This window comes from Bufo gargarizans, chromosome 10 (genome assembly GCF_014858855.1).
Source record: "Bufo gargarizans isolate SCDJY-AF-19 chromosome 10, ASM1485885v1, whole genome shotgun sequence".
Classification (NCBI taxonomy): domain Eukaryota; kingdom Metazoa; phylum Chordata; class Amphibia; order Anura; family Bufonidae; genus Bufo; species Bufo gargarizans.
The window spans coordinates 110,391,327-110,404,811 of NC_058089.1; the positions used below are offsets into that span (position 1 = coordinate 110,391,327).

General features: G+C 47.0%; 1 protein-coding gene across 2 annotated transcripts in view; it reads right to left on the reverse strand.

Annotated features, from left to right (window-relative positions):
* The window catches only part of PIEZO1 (piezo type mechanosensitive ion channel component 1), a 184,309-nt gene that overhangs the window by 92,420 nt on the left and 78,404 nt on the right, over positions 1 to 13,485 (reverse strand). The gene's annotated exons all lie outside the window — the stretch shown is intronic.

The following is a 13,485-nucleotide window of genomic DNA, read 5'->3' on the forward strand; positions in this document are numbered from 1 at the left end:
TTTATCTATGTAATCTGTATTTGTGGTCATGGCTACGGCCAAGAGATATCCGAAGAACCCTAGGGAGAGAAACGACGGGAACAATCTAACCCAGCTAGGCGTGTCTTAGCTGACCTGACTAAATGGCTTGTTGTCTGCCCTAAGCCATGATCGTGGGTAGGCCTATAAGTGGGCATACCCTGTGGAAATAAGATAAGGGAGGGTGGGTGGGGCACCTGAGAACACACGCCTGTGAGTGAGGGTGTGGCTCGTATATGAAGAGCCTCCGCCCCTCCCACAAATGCAGGCTGACTAATCAGCCTTACCAACTTGTGGTCATTGCTACGGCCAAGAGATATCTGAAGAATCCTAGGGAGAGAAACCACAGGAAAAACCTAACCCAGCTAGGCGCGTCTTAGCTAACCTGACTAAATGGCTTGTTGTGTGCCCTAAGCCATGATCGTGGGTAGGCCTATAAGTGGGCAAAAACCAAGCCAAAAGTAGGGTAGAAAAGGAACTCGAATGGCATGTGCAAACTAATCCCCAAGCCAACTGCGAGGCGTCAGGGATCTAGAGCAAAAATTCGGGGTGTATGAGGCAAGACCAGAAGGAGACCTACAACTCATCTTGTGGACGACAAGGCCAGAGACAAGATGCTCAATATTGCGGATACTGCCCCAAAGCGGAATGGAGGACCGGGAATACGTTGTGAAATGGATCATGAAAACTAACTGAACCTTGTAAAGTTTTGGTTCTAGTGCGAGTACTGGCAATGCCCTAGCCTCAGAAGATCGTGGGACCGAAACCTAACTGCCTAGACTATGCAGGAATGAGGGCCAAAAAGAACTATGTAGATATGAAGAGAATCCTTAAATAGTTCCCCAGACAACAGCCATCTGCTAGCCGTGGTCTGCGCTTTTTTCTACTGTGTGCCCATGAGTGAGGGAATGCAATTGCAATGAAGCTACCGGAGAAAATGAATTCCTGGTCGTGGTAAAAAGGCAAAGATGTGATCGACTACGATTAGAGACTGAAATGCTAGAGGGAATTGCCCTACTTGTTCCTCCTCTGGCAGGACCTGAACGAAGCATGAACAATTAAAGCAAGATGAAATATCTGCGTAAGACAGGACAATGATGCTGTAGGGCGAACCGGACCAGTTTGCGGTCAAAACATAAAGTGAGCGATCCACATGGATTATTAGGAATTTAGGGAAGCAGGTATGTATGTGATACATACGGGCCAAATCAGCCCAGATGCACAGATGGACAACCAACCAGGCGCACCTGAGAACACACACTTGTGAGTGAGGCTGTGGCTCGTATATGAAGAGCCTCCGCCCCTCCCACAAATGCAGGCTGACTAATCAGCCTTACCAACTTATAATAAAAGCATATATTTTATTTTTTTATGTAAAACCTGTTTAGTCGCAGTTCATTTTGGTATAGGTGCAACAACAGCTCAGGCAAGATGGCTGCCCCCATAGCTATGTACAGAAAATAGAAAATAAAAAATAAGGGATACGCGTCATTATCTGCTTTAACTGTAAGAAACCTTTATAGGTGACACATTCCCTTAGGGTCCATTCACACGTCCGTATGTGTTTTGCAGATCTGCAAAACACGGACACCAGCAATGTGCATTCTGCATTTTGCGGACTGCACATCGCCGGCACCCTCATAGAAAATGTCTATTCTTGTCCGCAATTGCGGACAAGAATAGGACATGTTCTATTTTTGGGCGGAACTGAAGTGCGGATTCGCAAATGCGGATGCGGACAGCACATTCCGGCCCCATTGAAAGTTAACGGGTCCGCACCTGTTCCGCAAAAACTGGAGTACATCTGATAGCGAATGACCCCCTTTGTTTCTATTAGTGCAGATAATGTCCATTAGCCTCACAGCGGACCATAGAAGAAACCAATGAAGGCGGACAATGGGGAAGTGGCCTGGTAATGTGACATCTGTGACCTCAAGCAGGATGTCCCACTGTAATATGATTAAAACTGGTCAGTCGTGTTGGTAAATGTGGTCAAGAGTAGACCACGGACTCTGTGCTCATCATACCACATGAATGTGGACATATCTAGATATTATGCACCATATAGGATGTTCTTTTTCATCCTAATGATAGAGATCAATTATTAAGCAATACAGACATCTGCACTAGGTCCCATTTTCACACAATATTCTGTTAAAAGGACATGACCATCAAATAATTTGTATTACGTATTACCAGCCTGTATGTGAATATTCCATGTACATTTTTTAAATAAAAAATGGTGGCTGGTACACTCCATGTATTCAACTTCCGGTCCTGGTGTTTAAGAAGGCTGTAACACTTTTTGTACGCCAGGGACGTCACGACCATAGATTACGTGGCCTAGGTGCAACTCAGCCCTATTGAAGAGAATGGGGCTGAGCTGTGCCCAGACCATGTGACCTATGGTCGTAAGGTCACTGGCCTATGGGAAGCAGCGAGCACTGCTGCCATCTCAAATAACTGATTGACAAGGGCCCCCCACCGATGAGATCGAAAAGATCAGTCAGACAAAGGCCAAAAAGGCAGATAACCCCTTTAATTTTCAATGGCACGGCACTGCCAAAATGTAAACAGAGAACACAAATTCTAAGAAAAATTATATTTTTCTAAGAATATTGAATAGTCTGCAGCGCATGTCTTACCTAGGGTTGTCATGATACCAAAATTTTGATTAGATTTCCAAACCATAAAAAAGTATTGCAATACTCGATACCACGAGAAAAAAATAAAACTAAAAAGCCGCGTGCATTCTGTATTTTATGGAACGTCTGGACCATAATAGAACAGTCTGATCCTAATTTTTGTCGGGACAAGGTGACAAAAAAAAAAAAAAGGTAAATTGCAAGTTTTTTTATTTTCTTTCTTTCTGTTACAGCGTTCACTGCATAGGAGATATTTTTAAATATTTCAATAGTTTGCACTTTTTGGGGCTTGGCGATATGTAATATGCAATTTTTTTATTGTTTATATATTTTATATGTAAAATTGGGAAAGGGGGCAATTTAAACTTAGTATTTTGGTGTTTTTAATTTTAATTTTACTTTTTATTTACTAACTATTAAGCCCCCTTAGGGGCTAGAACCTGGGATCTTTAGACCCCTTGTCCTATTCACCCTGATAGAGCTCTATTAGGGTGAATAGGACTTCACACTGTCCCTACTGCCCTGTAAATAGTACACACAGCAGCAGGGAGATTACCATGGCAGCCAGGGCTTCAGTAGTGTCCTGGCTGCCATGGTAACCGATTGGAGCCCAGGCGCATACGCCACCAATGAATATAGTTTATCCCCGAATACAAACGCAGGCTGCTGGTGCCGGCCATATCCCATACCCGGCACCCAGCCTCTTTGACTGTGCGCTGCGATGAGGGGTTAATTGCGGTGGATCACAGCGCGCAGTCATAGAGGCTGGGTATTGGGTATGGGATATGGCTGGCATAAACTATATTTATTGGTGGCGCGCTGCCTCTCCCCTCCTCCCGCTCCCTGCTATCAGTCCATTGGTGGCAGCGGCACAGGGGGAGGGACTGCCTCCTTCTCCCCTGTGCTGTTGAGAAGAACATGGCGCGTGCTGACAGTAGCGCATCCCATGCCAGTTCAACTCGTGTGTGAAAGAGGCAGAGCGTCTAGGCGCAAATTTTGATCGCCATCTGGACCCCCAGTCTGACAGAAGGGTCCCTTTAAATCCTCCACCTACAGGTTTGCAGACCTTGTTCTATGCAGATTATGAGCTCCTCAAAGGGTCAACACAAAGTCATCTCCTATTTATCTATTAGCACACTGGAAAGAGTTGTGTGATAACCAGAAGTCAACAATATAATTGCCACTTATGATGATGGGTCAACATATCCTTCTGAGCTGCATAATGTAGTGAAAGATGTATGAAAACCAGAAGTAAACACTGGTGGAAAGTGGCAATTCAAAGAATAAAGACATTGAAGGCCATTTCTCAGAACTACGCTTCCCCCTGGTGTCCACACTCCATCAATCTGCGGCCTCGGATCATCCAAGCAAAGCCGTCACCAGCAGTACAGTCTAAAAGGTGGAAGGCTACGGAACCGAAAATGGTTGGGGGACCTTTTAACAAAAAGGAATTGCCTAAAGCAGACTACCCATCTTCAGAACAGGGGCCTCGAAGTGACCATCTGTGCACGCGCGGCCACCCTCCATTCACCACTATGGGAGTTCCCGAGCCATTTCCGGGAGTCTCATAGCGGTGAATGGAGAAGTGGCTGTGCTGGCACAGTGCGCACTGTATTCACCGCTTGCTTGGCTATTTTCAGAACTCTCATAGATGAATGGAGACCACAAAGCACATACGTTGTGCTCTCCTTCACTATAGGGTCCTTGTTTTGGAGATGGGAGCAAGTCCCAGAGGTGGGACCCACACCTATATGACATTGACGGTATAGCCTAACAATATGCCATCATTGTCCGAGATGGGTCAACCCCATTAAATGACCTAAAGTCTCCTGGAGGACTGCTTGGTTGCTTGGTTGACAGCTATGCAAAAGTAGGTTTTGAGACCAGAAAGAAACGTTTCATTTCATCCAGGTTGGTCAAATCCCTGCTGCGTCTAAACATGCCCCGCCGCAGGGCGACAAACAAGCAAACGATCATTTGTCAGCTGATCACATCATTCCCCTGGGTGAAAAAAACAAACAAAAAAAAACAAAAAAAAAAACAAAAAAAAAAACATTGTTTGTCAGCGGCGCCTCTCCCTATTTAAACAGGGTATATCAAGGGTGCAGAAAAAGAACCAGCGCTGCCAATATTCTACATTTACTGAAGAAAGAACACACTGCAATGTGTTTCGATGTGGACATCACATCTCCCTCAGGCCATAAAACATTCCCATGACCTGAGGAAGATGTGATGTCCACATCGAAACGCGTTTCTGTGTGTCCTTTCTTCAATAAATTTGGAATTTTGTAATATCAGCAGCGCTGGTTCTTTTTCTGCACCCTTGGTATACCCAGTACTCCCGCTTCATACCTGGCTGCAGCACATTCTCCCAACACTACTACATGTGCCTGCATTGCACAACGTTACAGGGTGAGCATAATATGGCTGCCCGTTTCCCTTCTCTGCACCTACAGTTTATGGGCTATGTGGCTCCGTGTATCTTTTTTCTTTTAATTATATGTAAACAGGGGTCATGCTACCAAAAAATGCTAACTGATTAGAGTCCGGCGATTGTTTGCCCCCATATATACGCTGCATGCTGCCATGATTGACAACTTTAAATGGATCTTAAACGTGTGCCAATCGACATGCTGTACCGATCTGCGCTTGTGACGGGCAGGAAATCAGCTCACATAAAGGGGCCCTTACTGTTGAGCTGTACTTTGTATGGGACACCAGCATGTCACCTCCACAGTACATGCCATTTTTACATTCTTTGTTTTATCCCATACAATTGGGGGAATGTATCATGAGAGTAACATTTGAAGTCAGTTTTAGCGTACGGCGTTGGCGTACTTTGTCACATTTATCAAAGGTGACATGTTTGCTAAATTAGTCTTATCCTTAAATCTAAAAGGCACACTTAGATGTTGTGATGAGCATCCAATTGTCGTTCAATGGAGGTGAAGCTCTGCATTTACATACAGCAATCCACTCCACAGTATGAGGGCGAGCGACGGCTGCTATGGTTCATCTCTATACATAATCATCGTTCCTGGGCAGCAGAATGTTTAGACAGCACAATCTGCTGCCCGGGAGCGTTTCACTCCTTCACCGGTTGACCTTTAGATGGGCAGATTATCAGGAACGAGAATTCGTAGGAACATTCATTCCCAATAATCGGCCTGCACATCAGGCCCTGTAAAACCAGTTTTTGTCTAGAAAAGCTACTCCAGTTTTAGGCTATATTCATATGACCGCAAGTGTTTTCAGATCGGCAAAATGCGGATCTGCAAAACACGGATACCGACATGCTCTATATTTTTTGTGGGGTTGCAGAACAGAACTACGGATGCGGACAGCACACGGTGTGGTGTCCGCATCTTTTGCGTTCCAATTGAAATGAATGGGTCCGCACCCATTCCGCTAAATTTTTCCCAGAAGTACGGTCGTTTGGATGCACCCTAAAAAGAGTCTCAGTGATATATCTGGAGTAAAACTCATTAGCTAACCACACCCACTTTCCACCCCATATTTCAAAACTGGAGTGAGTGGCGGAAAAAATGCAAAATTTTTGTCCAAGTGAACCAAAAAAAAAGAAGCCAGAATTCTGGAGTGAAAGCATGATCAACCAGGACCAGTGACTAGCAGCGCTCGGATTAAGGACCTGTGATTGCAGTCTGAAGATGCCATCATCTATTTGAAGACTGTACATCCCATTTATCAGAATGTTGGCTTCCTCTTGGTATATCGGCTTCCATCCACAGACCACAGAGAAAACAACACATTCAGAGGACGATTACTTTTTTATAAGGACATGTTATACCCGTGCTCATTGTCCTTACTCCTATAGCGCCAGTCACAGACAATTACAATTTAAGGTTAGGGCTTTTTATAGATGTTTTCAGTGGCGACATTGCACAAGACTTAGCACATGATGAGAAAATACTGGTTTAGTTTACCGGTAAATCCTTTTCCAGGAGTCCGACATGACAGCACCCATGGAGGTTGTCCTATTGGTCTCTGTAGGGACAGGAAGCGAGAGAGATTAAAAGGCCCCCTCCCCTCCCACTCTCCAGTGTTTTTTCAAATTACTACACCGGATAGGATCCAACACCTTTATTAACACAATGTTATATTCACACTGCTTACAAGGCTGGAACCAGCATAACAGGGAGGGTAGTACAGGGTGCTGTCATGTCGGACTCCTGGAAAAGGATTTACCGGTAAACTAAACCAGTATTTCCAGGACGTCCCTCCATGACAGCACCCATGGAGAACTAACAACTGAATCTCCTAGGGGGGGACTACTGCCTGAAGGACTTTTCGCCCAAAGGCCAAGTCCTGTCCGGCCAATACATCAAGCCTATAATGCTTGGCGAAAGTCAGGAAGTTAGACCAGGTCGCAGCCTTGCAAATCTGGTCAACTGTAGCGTCGGCCCTTTCAGCCCAGGAAGTTGCCATCGCTCTCGTGGAATGTGCCTTCAGATTTAAGGGGCAGGCCATTTCCTGCAGTCTGTATGTTTCTCTGATGGTGTCCTTAATCCACCGTGCCAGCGTCTGTTTTGATGCTTTCAAGCCTCTATTTTTCCCACCGAACTGGATGAACAGATTACTTGATCTCCTCCAGGAACTGGTTCTGTCCAGATAGGCTAGGATTGTTCTTCTAACGTCCAGCCTCTGGAATCTTTCCTCCTGTATATTTTTGGGAAAGGAACAAAATGAAGGGAGTGTTAGCTCCTGTTCTCTATGGAAAGTAGAGACCACCTTGGGAAGAAAAGCTGGATCCGGCCTCAAGATTATGCGGTCATCCAGAATCCTTAGATAAGGTTGTTTAATTGATAAGGCCTGGATTTCCCCTATCCTGCGGGCTGTGGTTATAGCCAGAAGGAACACCGCTTTTAGAGACAGAAATTTTTCGGATGTCTGCCCAATCGGCTCAAAAGGTGGATCACATAACCCTTCTAAAACTATGTTTAGACTCCAGGGGGGGACCGACTGTCTCAAGGTGGGTCTCAATCTAGAAGCTGCTCTTAGAAAGCTTTTAATCCACCTATGGTCTGCAAGGGGACTATCGAGACAGCAGCTGAGAGCCGAAACCTGTACCTTGAGTGTGCTGGGTTTCAGACCTGCGTCGAACCCCTCCTGAAGGAACTCTAAAATACAACCCACTGTGGGGGATGCGGAATCTGTATGGTTCTGTGACAACCAGGATGAGAACTTCTTCCAGACCTTGTTGTATATTGCTCTTGTGACAGGTTTTCGGCAGCTCTGTAAAGTTGAAATTACCTTGTCCGAGAGTCCTTTATTCCTTAAGGTCTGCCTCTCAGGATCCATGCTGTAAGGTTCAGTTTGTCCAGGTTGGGGTGAAACAGAGGACCCTGTGATAGAAGATCCTGTCTTTTTGGAAGGGATATTGGATCCCTGATGGACATAGTCTTTAGAACCGAAAACCAGGCTCTCTTGGGCCAAGCTGGGGCTATCAAAATCAGCGTGGATGAACACCCTCTCAATTTCTTCAGGATCTGCGGTATGAGGAGAAGTGGGGGAAAAGCGTAGGCTAGACTCATGTCCCACGGTTGGGAAAGAGCATCCACCGCCAGTGGTCCTCCTCTTGGGTCTAGTGAGAAGAAACAGTCCAGCTGAGTATTTCTGCTGGACGCGAATAAATCCACCTGAGGTCTCCCCCACTGCTGGCAAATCAACTGGAATACCTCCTGGTTCAATTTCCATTCCCCTGGCCTGACTAACTGTCGGCTGAGAAAGTCCGCTGTGCGATTGAGAGACCCTTTCAGGTGTGTGGCTGAAATGGATAAGATCTTTCCCTCTGACCAGCTGAAGATGAGATCCGCTAGCCGCTGGAGATGAGGATTCTTCGTCCCCCCTTGTCTCTTTATGTAGCAGACAGTTGTTATGTTGTCTGATAGAAGTCGGACATGATGACCTATGAGGAGATGTTCTGCCGCCCTCAGGGACTCCCAGACCGCTTTTAGCTCCCGGTAGTTTGAGGATCGTAGGGCGTCTGTATCTGACCAGCTGCCCTGAAAGAACTGATCCTCTATGTGAGCCCCCCAACCCTGGCTGCTTGCGTCCGTGGTTAACGTTCTGAGTGGTAACGTGTTCCAGGAAATCCCCCGGGACAGGTTTCTTGCTAACAGCCACCAGGAGAGGGAGCTTACTGCTCTGTCCGAAAGAGATATCCTGGCGTTCAGAGATCTGTGGTCCTTGTCCCAGGAAGAGAGGACTTCCGCTTGGAGAGTTCTTGAATGGAATTGGGCCCAAGGAACTGTTGTGATGCATGAGGTCATCAGACCCAGGACTTGCATGGCTTCCCGTAGAGTCCGTTTTTTCTTTAGTTTGAAGGCTCTTATTCTTTCCCTTATACTGACCTGCTTGTCCTGGGGAAGAAGAGAATATTGGGTCACGGAGTTTAGGAGGGTTCCTAGGAACCTCTTTTGTGTTGCTGGATGTAGGTCTGATTTCTCCAGGTTTATTTTCCATCCTAAACGTGTGAGCAAAGATAGAGTCCATTCTTTGTGAAGCTCTAACTCCTCCTGTGAGTCTGCCACAAGCAGAAAATCGTCTAGGTAGGGAATTATAGTTACCTGTCTCTGTCTTAGATAGGCAACTATCTCCGCCACTACCTTTGTAAAGATCCGTGGGGCTGATGAGATCCCAAACGGGAGACATTGGAACTGGAAGTGCATAATCCTGCCATCCTTCTTGATTGCAAACCTCAAGTATTGTTGGTACTGAGGGTGAATGGGGACGTGGTAATAAGCGTCCTTTAGATCCAGGGTGCATAGGAACGCCCCTGGGCTTATCAATGGAATTGCGGATTTTATTGATTCCATCTTGAAGTGGTGATGTGTTATCCATTTGTTTAGGAATTTCAGGTTGATTATGGTTCTCTTGGAGCCATCCGGTTTGGTTATGAGGAAGAGCTTTGAATAGTGACCCTTGAATTCTTCTGAAGGAGGGACTTGTACTATTGCGCCCAAATTCAGAAGTTTTTGGATGTCCGCCAGAAGTTGATTCTGCAGGGAGGTCGACTGAAATATTGTGGCCTGAAAAAGATGAGGAGGGGGAAGGCGAAACTCTATCTTGAACCCTTTCTGGATGGATTCCAGGATGTATTGGTTCTTGGTTATCCGGGTCCATTCTTCCCAAAAGAACTGAAGTCTGCCCCCTACTGGTCTGGCGTCATTGTTTCTCAGGCTTGGAGTTGGGATTAAAAAGGAAACCCCGACCTCTTCCTCCTTTGGGGTAGCTCCACCTTCCTGTTTTCCCTTTACCTCTGGGAGTGCCCTGGAAGCTGCTGGTCGTTTTACGAAAGGGCAAGGGTTTCTTGCCTTTTTCCTCCGGAAACCCTTTCTTTCTGTCCGCTGTTTTCTCCAGGATCTCGTCCAGTACCGGACCAAAGAGGTGAGAACCTTTAAGAGGTAAGGCGCATAATTTATTCTTGGAGGCTATATCCCCAGACCAGGATTTTAGCCACAGGGCTCTCCTTGCCGTATTTGTTAGGGAGTCTGTTTTTGCTGCGAACCTTATGGACTCTGCCGAGGCGTCTGCTACAAAGGATGCGGCCATCTTAAAGAGAGGCAGGGATGCCAGAATTTCTTCTTTAGGGGTGTCCCGCTTGAGATGTTCCTCCAGCTGGTTTACCCATAAACACAGAGATCTGGCCACGGAGGTAGCAGCAATGTTGGTATTTATGCTGTTGGCCGACACTTCCCATGCTCTTTTGAGCAAACCGTCGATCTTTCGATCCATTGGTTCCTTTAGCTGGGCTGAGTCTTCAAAGGGGAGAGTGGTTCTCTTTACCACCTTTGCCACTTGAATGTCAACTTTAGGAACTATATCCCACAGTTTTGTGTCCTCTGAGTTGAACAATAGTCTGTTCTTAAACTCCCGTGGAATGTACAATTTTCTATCGGCATCTGCCCACTCGTCTATGACTAGGTCCTTTAAGGTCTCGTTTACCGGGAACAACTTTTTCTTCTTAGCTTTTAAGCCGCCGAACATCTCGTCCTGTATCGAGCGAGTCTGTTCTTCCTCCTCTATATCCATTGTCTGCCTTACAGCCGACAGGAGGGGATCTAGATCTTCCTGCGAGAAGAGATATCTTCTCTGGTCGTCGGCCATATAAGACGAGCCCCGATCATCATCTCCCTTTGAGGTTTCCCCTTCAGACAGATATAAACCTTCTTCCTCAGAATCTGACTCCCTAAGAACACGGGGTCTCTTGGGGGGAGGGGAGACGGCACAGGGTCTCTGTGCTATACTAGAGCTGGCCGCTTGGATCTCCTCTTTCACAATCACCCTCAGATCAGCCAAAAGGGAGGATTGTTCGTCTCTGAGGATCTTTGCCAGGCAGTCGCTACACAGGGCTTTTACATGCGTGTCCCCCAGTCTCTTTGAGCACAGAGCACATCTTCTGGGTTTCTTTTTGGGTTCTACCAGCGTTTTAACCGTGGTGTCTTTCTCTCCCTGGTATGGAAGAGAGAGAGACCATTAGTCCAGTGTCAAGAAGAGAGAGAGGGACCGGAATACAAGCCTCACTACTTACATGACTCGGGTTAGGGATGTCTGCGCTAGAATCCATAGCCGACATCTGGACCTCCATACCACGCTTGGACAATCAAACTGACACACAATTTATGTCCTACCTGGTCCACCCGTTGCTGCGCGGCTCCGCCTCCTTAAATCCAGGTGGGGGGGGACTCAATCAAACGGAGAGTCGACCCCCCCATGCGTGCATTCCGCCGGGCTCAGCGTTCCCTGGGCGCCGCCATCTTGCTTCCGCCCATGTGACCTCACTTCCGGTCACATGGGCCTGCACGTCAACGGGAGGAGCGCCGAGCGCAGGAGCCGCAGCCGATCCCAGAGCTCCCGAACCCGGAAGAAGCGGCTTCGGCTCCCTGATACCGCGGCCACCCACAGCTTGATGTGGAAAGGAAAGACAGGTATCAGGGAAAGCTAGGGGACCCCTACCCAGAGAGGTGCTAGCCCCAGGGCCCTCCAGAGCCTGAAGAGGAGAGGGAGACCCCCCCGACCAGGCTCGGCCCTGAAATAGATTCCCAGAGTCGGGAAAGATTCTCTCTGCTCCGATCCCTGTAGGGACAGGAAGAACACTGGAGAGTGGGAGGGGAGGGGGCCTTTTAATCTCTCTCGCTTCCTGTCCCTACAGAGACCAATAGGACAACCTCCATGGGTGCTGTCATGGAGGGACGTCCTGGAAAAGCTCACTTAAAAGACCCAGAGACCGATCTAGTAAAAGCGTTCGTCACTTTGATGAGGAAATAACCGCACACACAATTAAAAAGCCGTCCGACTGATAACAATCCAGTGGGAGCATTTTATTACTGCATACTCAGGCCGAGCAATGAAAAGCTCGCAGGATTTAAAATCTCTGCTGTGGATCTCTCATGAAACTACATTTCTATAAACTTTGCGGCCATACACATCTCTCCCGATCCTGCCATAGACACATCCGCTCGGCGGAGCGTGAATAGCGCAAGGGGAGAAAGCCGCTGACAGACACCTCTGCTTGTGGATTATCTCAAAGGATCGGGAACTTTAAATCCAACTGCCTGATCCTTCTCTCCCCCATTATCTGCCTTAAAGAGAAGCTGTCACCTCCCTAGTAAACTCTAGACACATAGCTATGGTTCGCCTGATTAAAATGCTGATACTTTTTCCTAATTTGCAAATTAGACCTTTGGCGCAAAGGAGGAGTCACCATTGCTCTTGTTGCACCTAAGCTCCACTCTTTTCTTTGGTCAGCTCCTCCCTCGCTGCCTGGCCCTGTCAATTGAAACAGCCAGGGAGGGGCTGGCCACAGAAAGGGGCAGAGTTTGGGTGCAATAAGAACAATGGTGATGCCCTTGTTGCACCAAAGGTCTAATTTGCTTATTATGAAAAAGTATCATAACTCAGGAACTGAGCCTCGGATCAAGAAAAGAGAAAACAGTCTGTTATTCAGGTGAACCACAGCTATGTGTCTATGCAAACAATTTGATAGGTAGGTTGCTGATAAAAGGGAATGTTTGTCAGCCCCCATACACATCAGATGATCGCAGGTTTGGTCGACATTTATCAAACGTCCTTCCATTGACCTGCTTTAGCCTCTGTTCATACTGGAGCAGGGGTGGGATCTAGCAGTTTTACCCAGATTCTCCAGAATCGGTTGTTAAAAGATCAACCGGTTCATAGACCAGAGAAGAAGCAGGATGCTGGCTCGGACGTGCACCTTCAGTTTAAATACATTAGCTGTCAGTGGAGGCACCACTTTCACCTGTGTAGGTGTCCTCAAGAAGCCAATGCAGATGAAACCTATGGCAGAGCAGGGGGCCACAGACTCCCTGCACTGCCAGTCTCTAGGTCATAGGTCGCTTTAGGCCTCCGAGGTGGAAGGCTCACTCAGGACACGAGTCCAAGCACAAGTGGCACAATGATGTCACTGTTTTGTGCCACACCAGATGGCCAACTCCAGACCAGAGTGCCAGACCAGCGCCACTTAATGAGCAGATTGGGATAAGGTAAGTAAAAGTTTATTATTTTCTGTGGGGGAGCACAAGAACCTATGAGAGGATACAGTTAGAAGATGGGCACTTTTACTGTGTGTGGGCCCAAAAAGGATGTTACTTTTCTGGGGCAGAAAGCGTTATTATACATGCTCTTTCTGCTCCCCCCAAAAAACATAACAGCCATCTTCATTTCCCAACACAATAAAAAATACCATTGTTTATTCAAAGAGGCATTATTAATCTTTAGGGGCATAAAGGTTGGCAATGTTACTGTGTGGGGCCTAAAGGGGCACTATTACATCACTATTTTA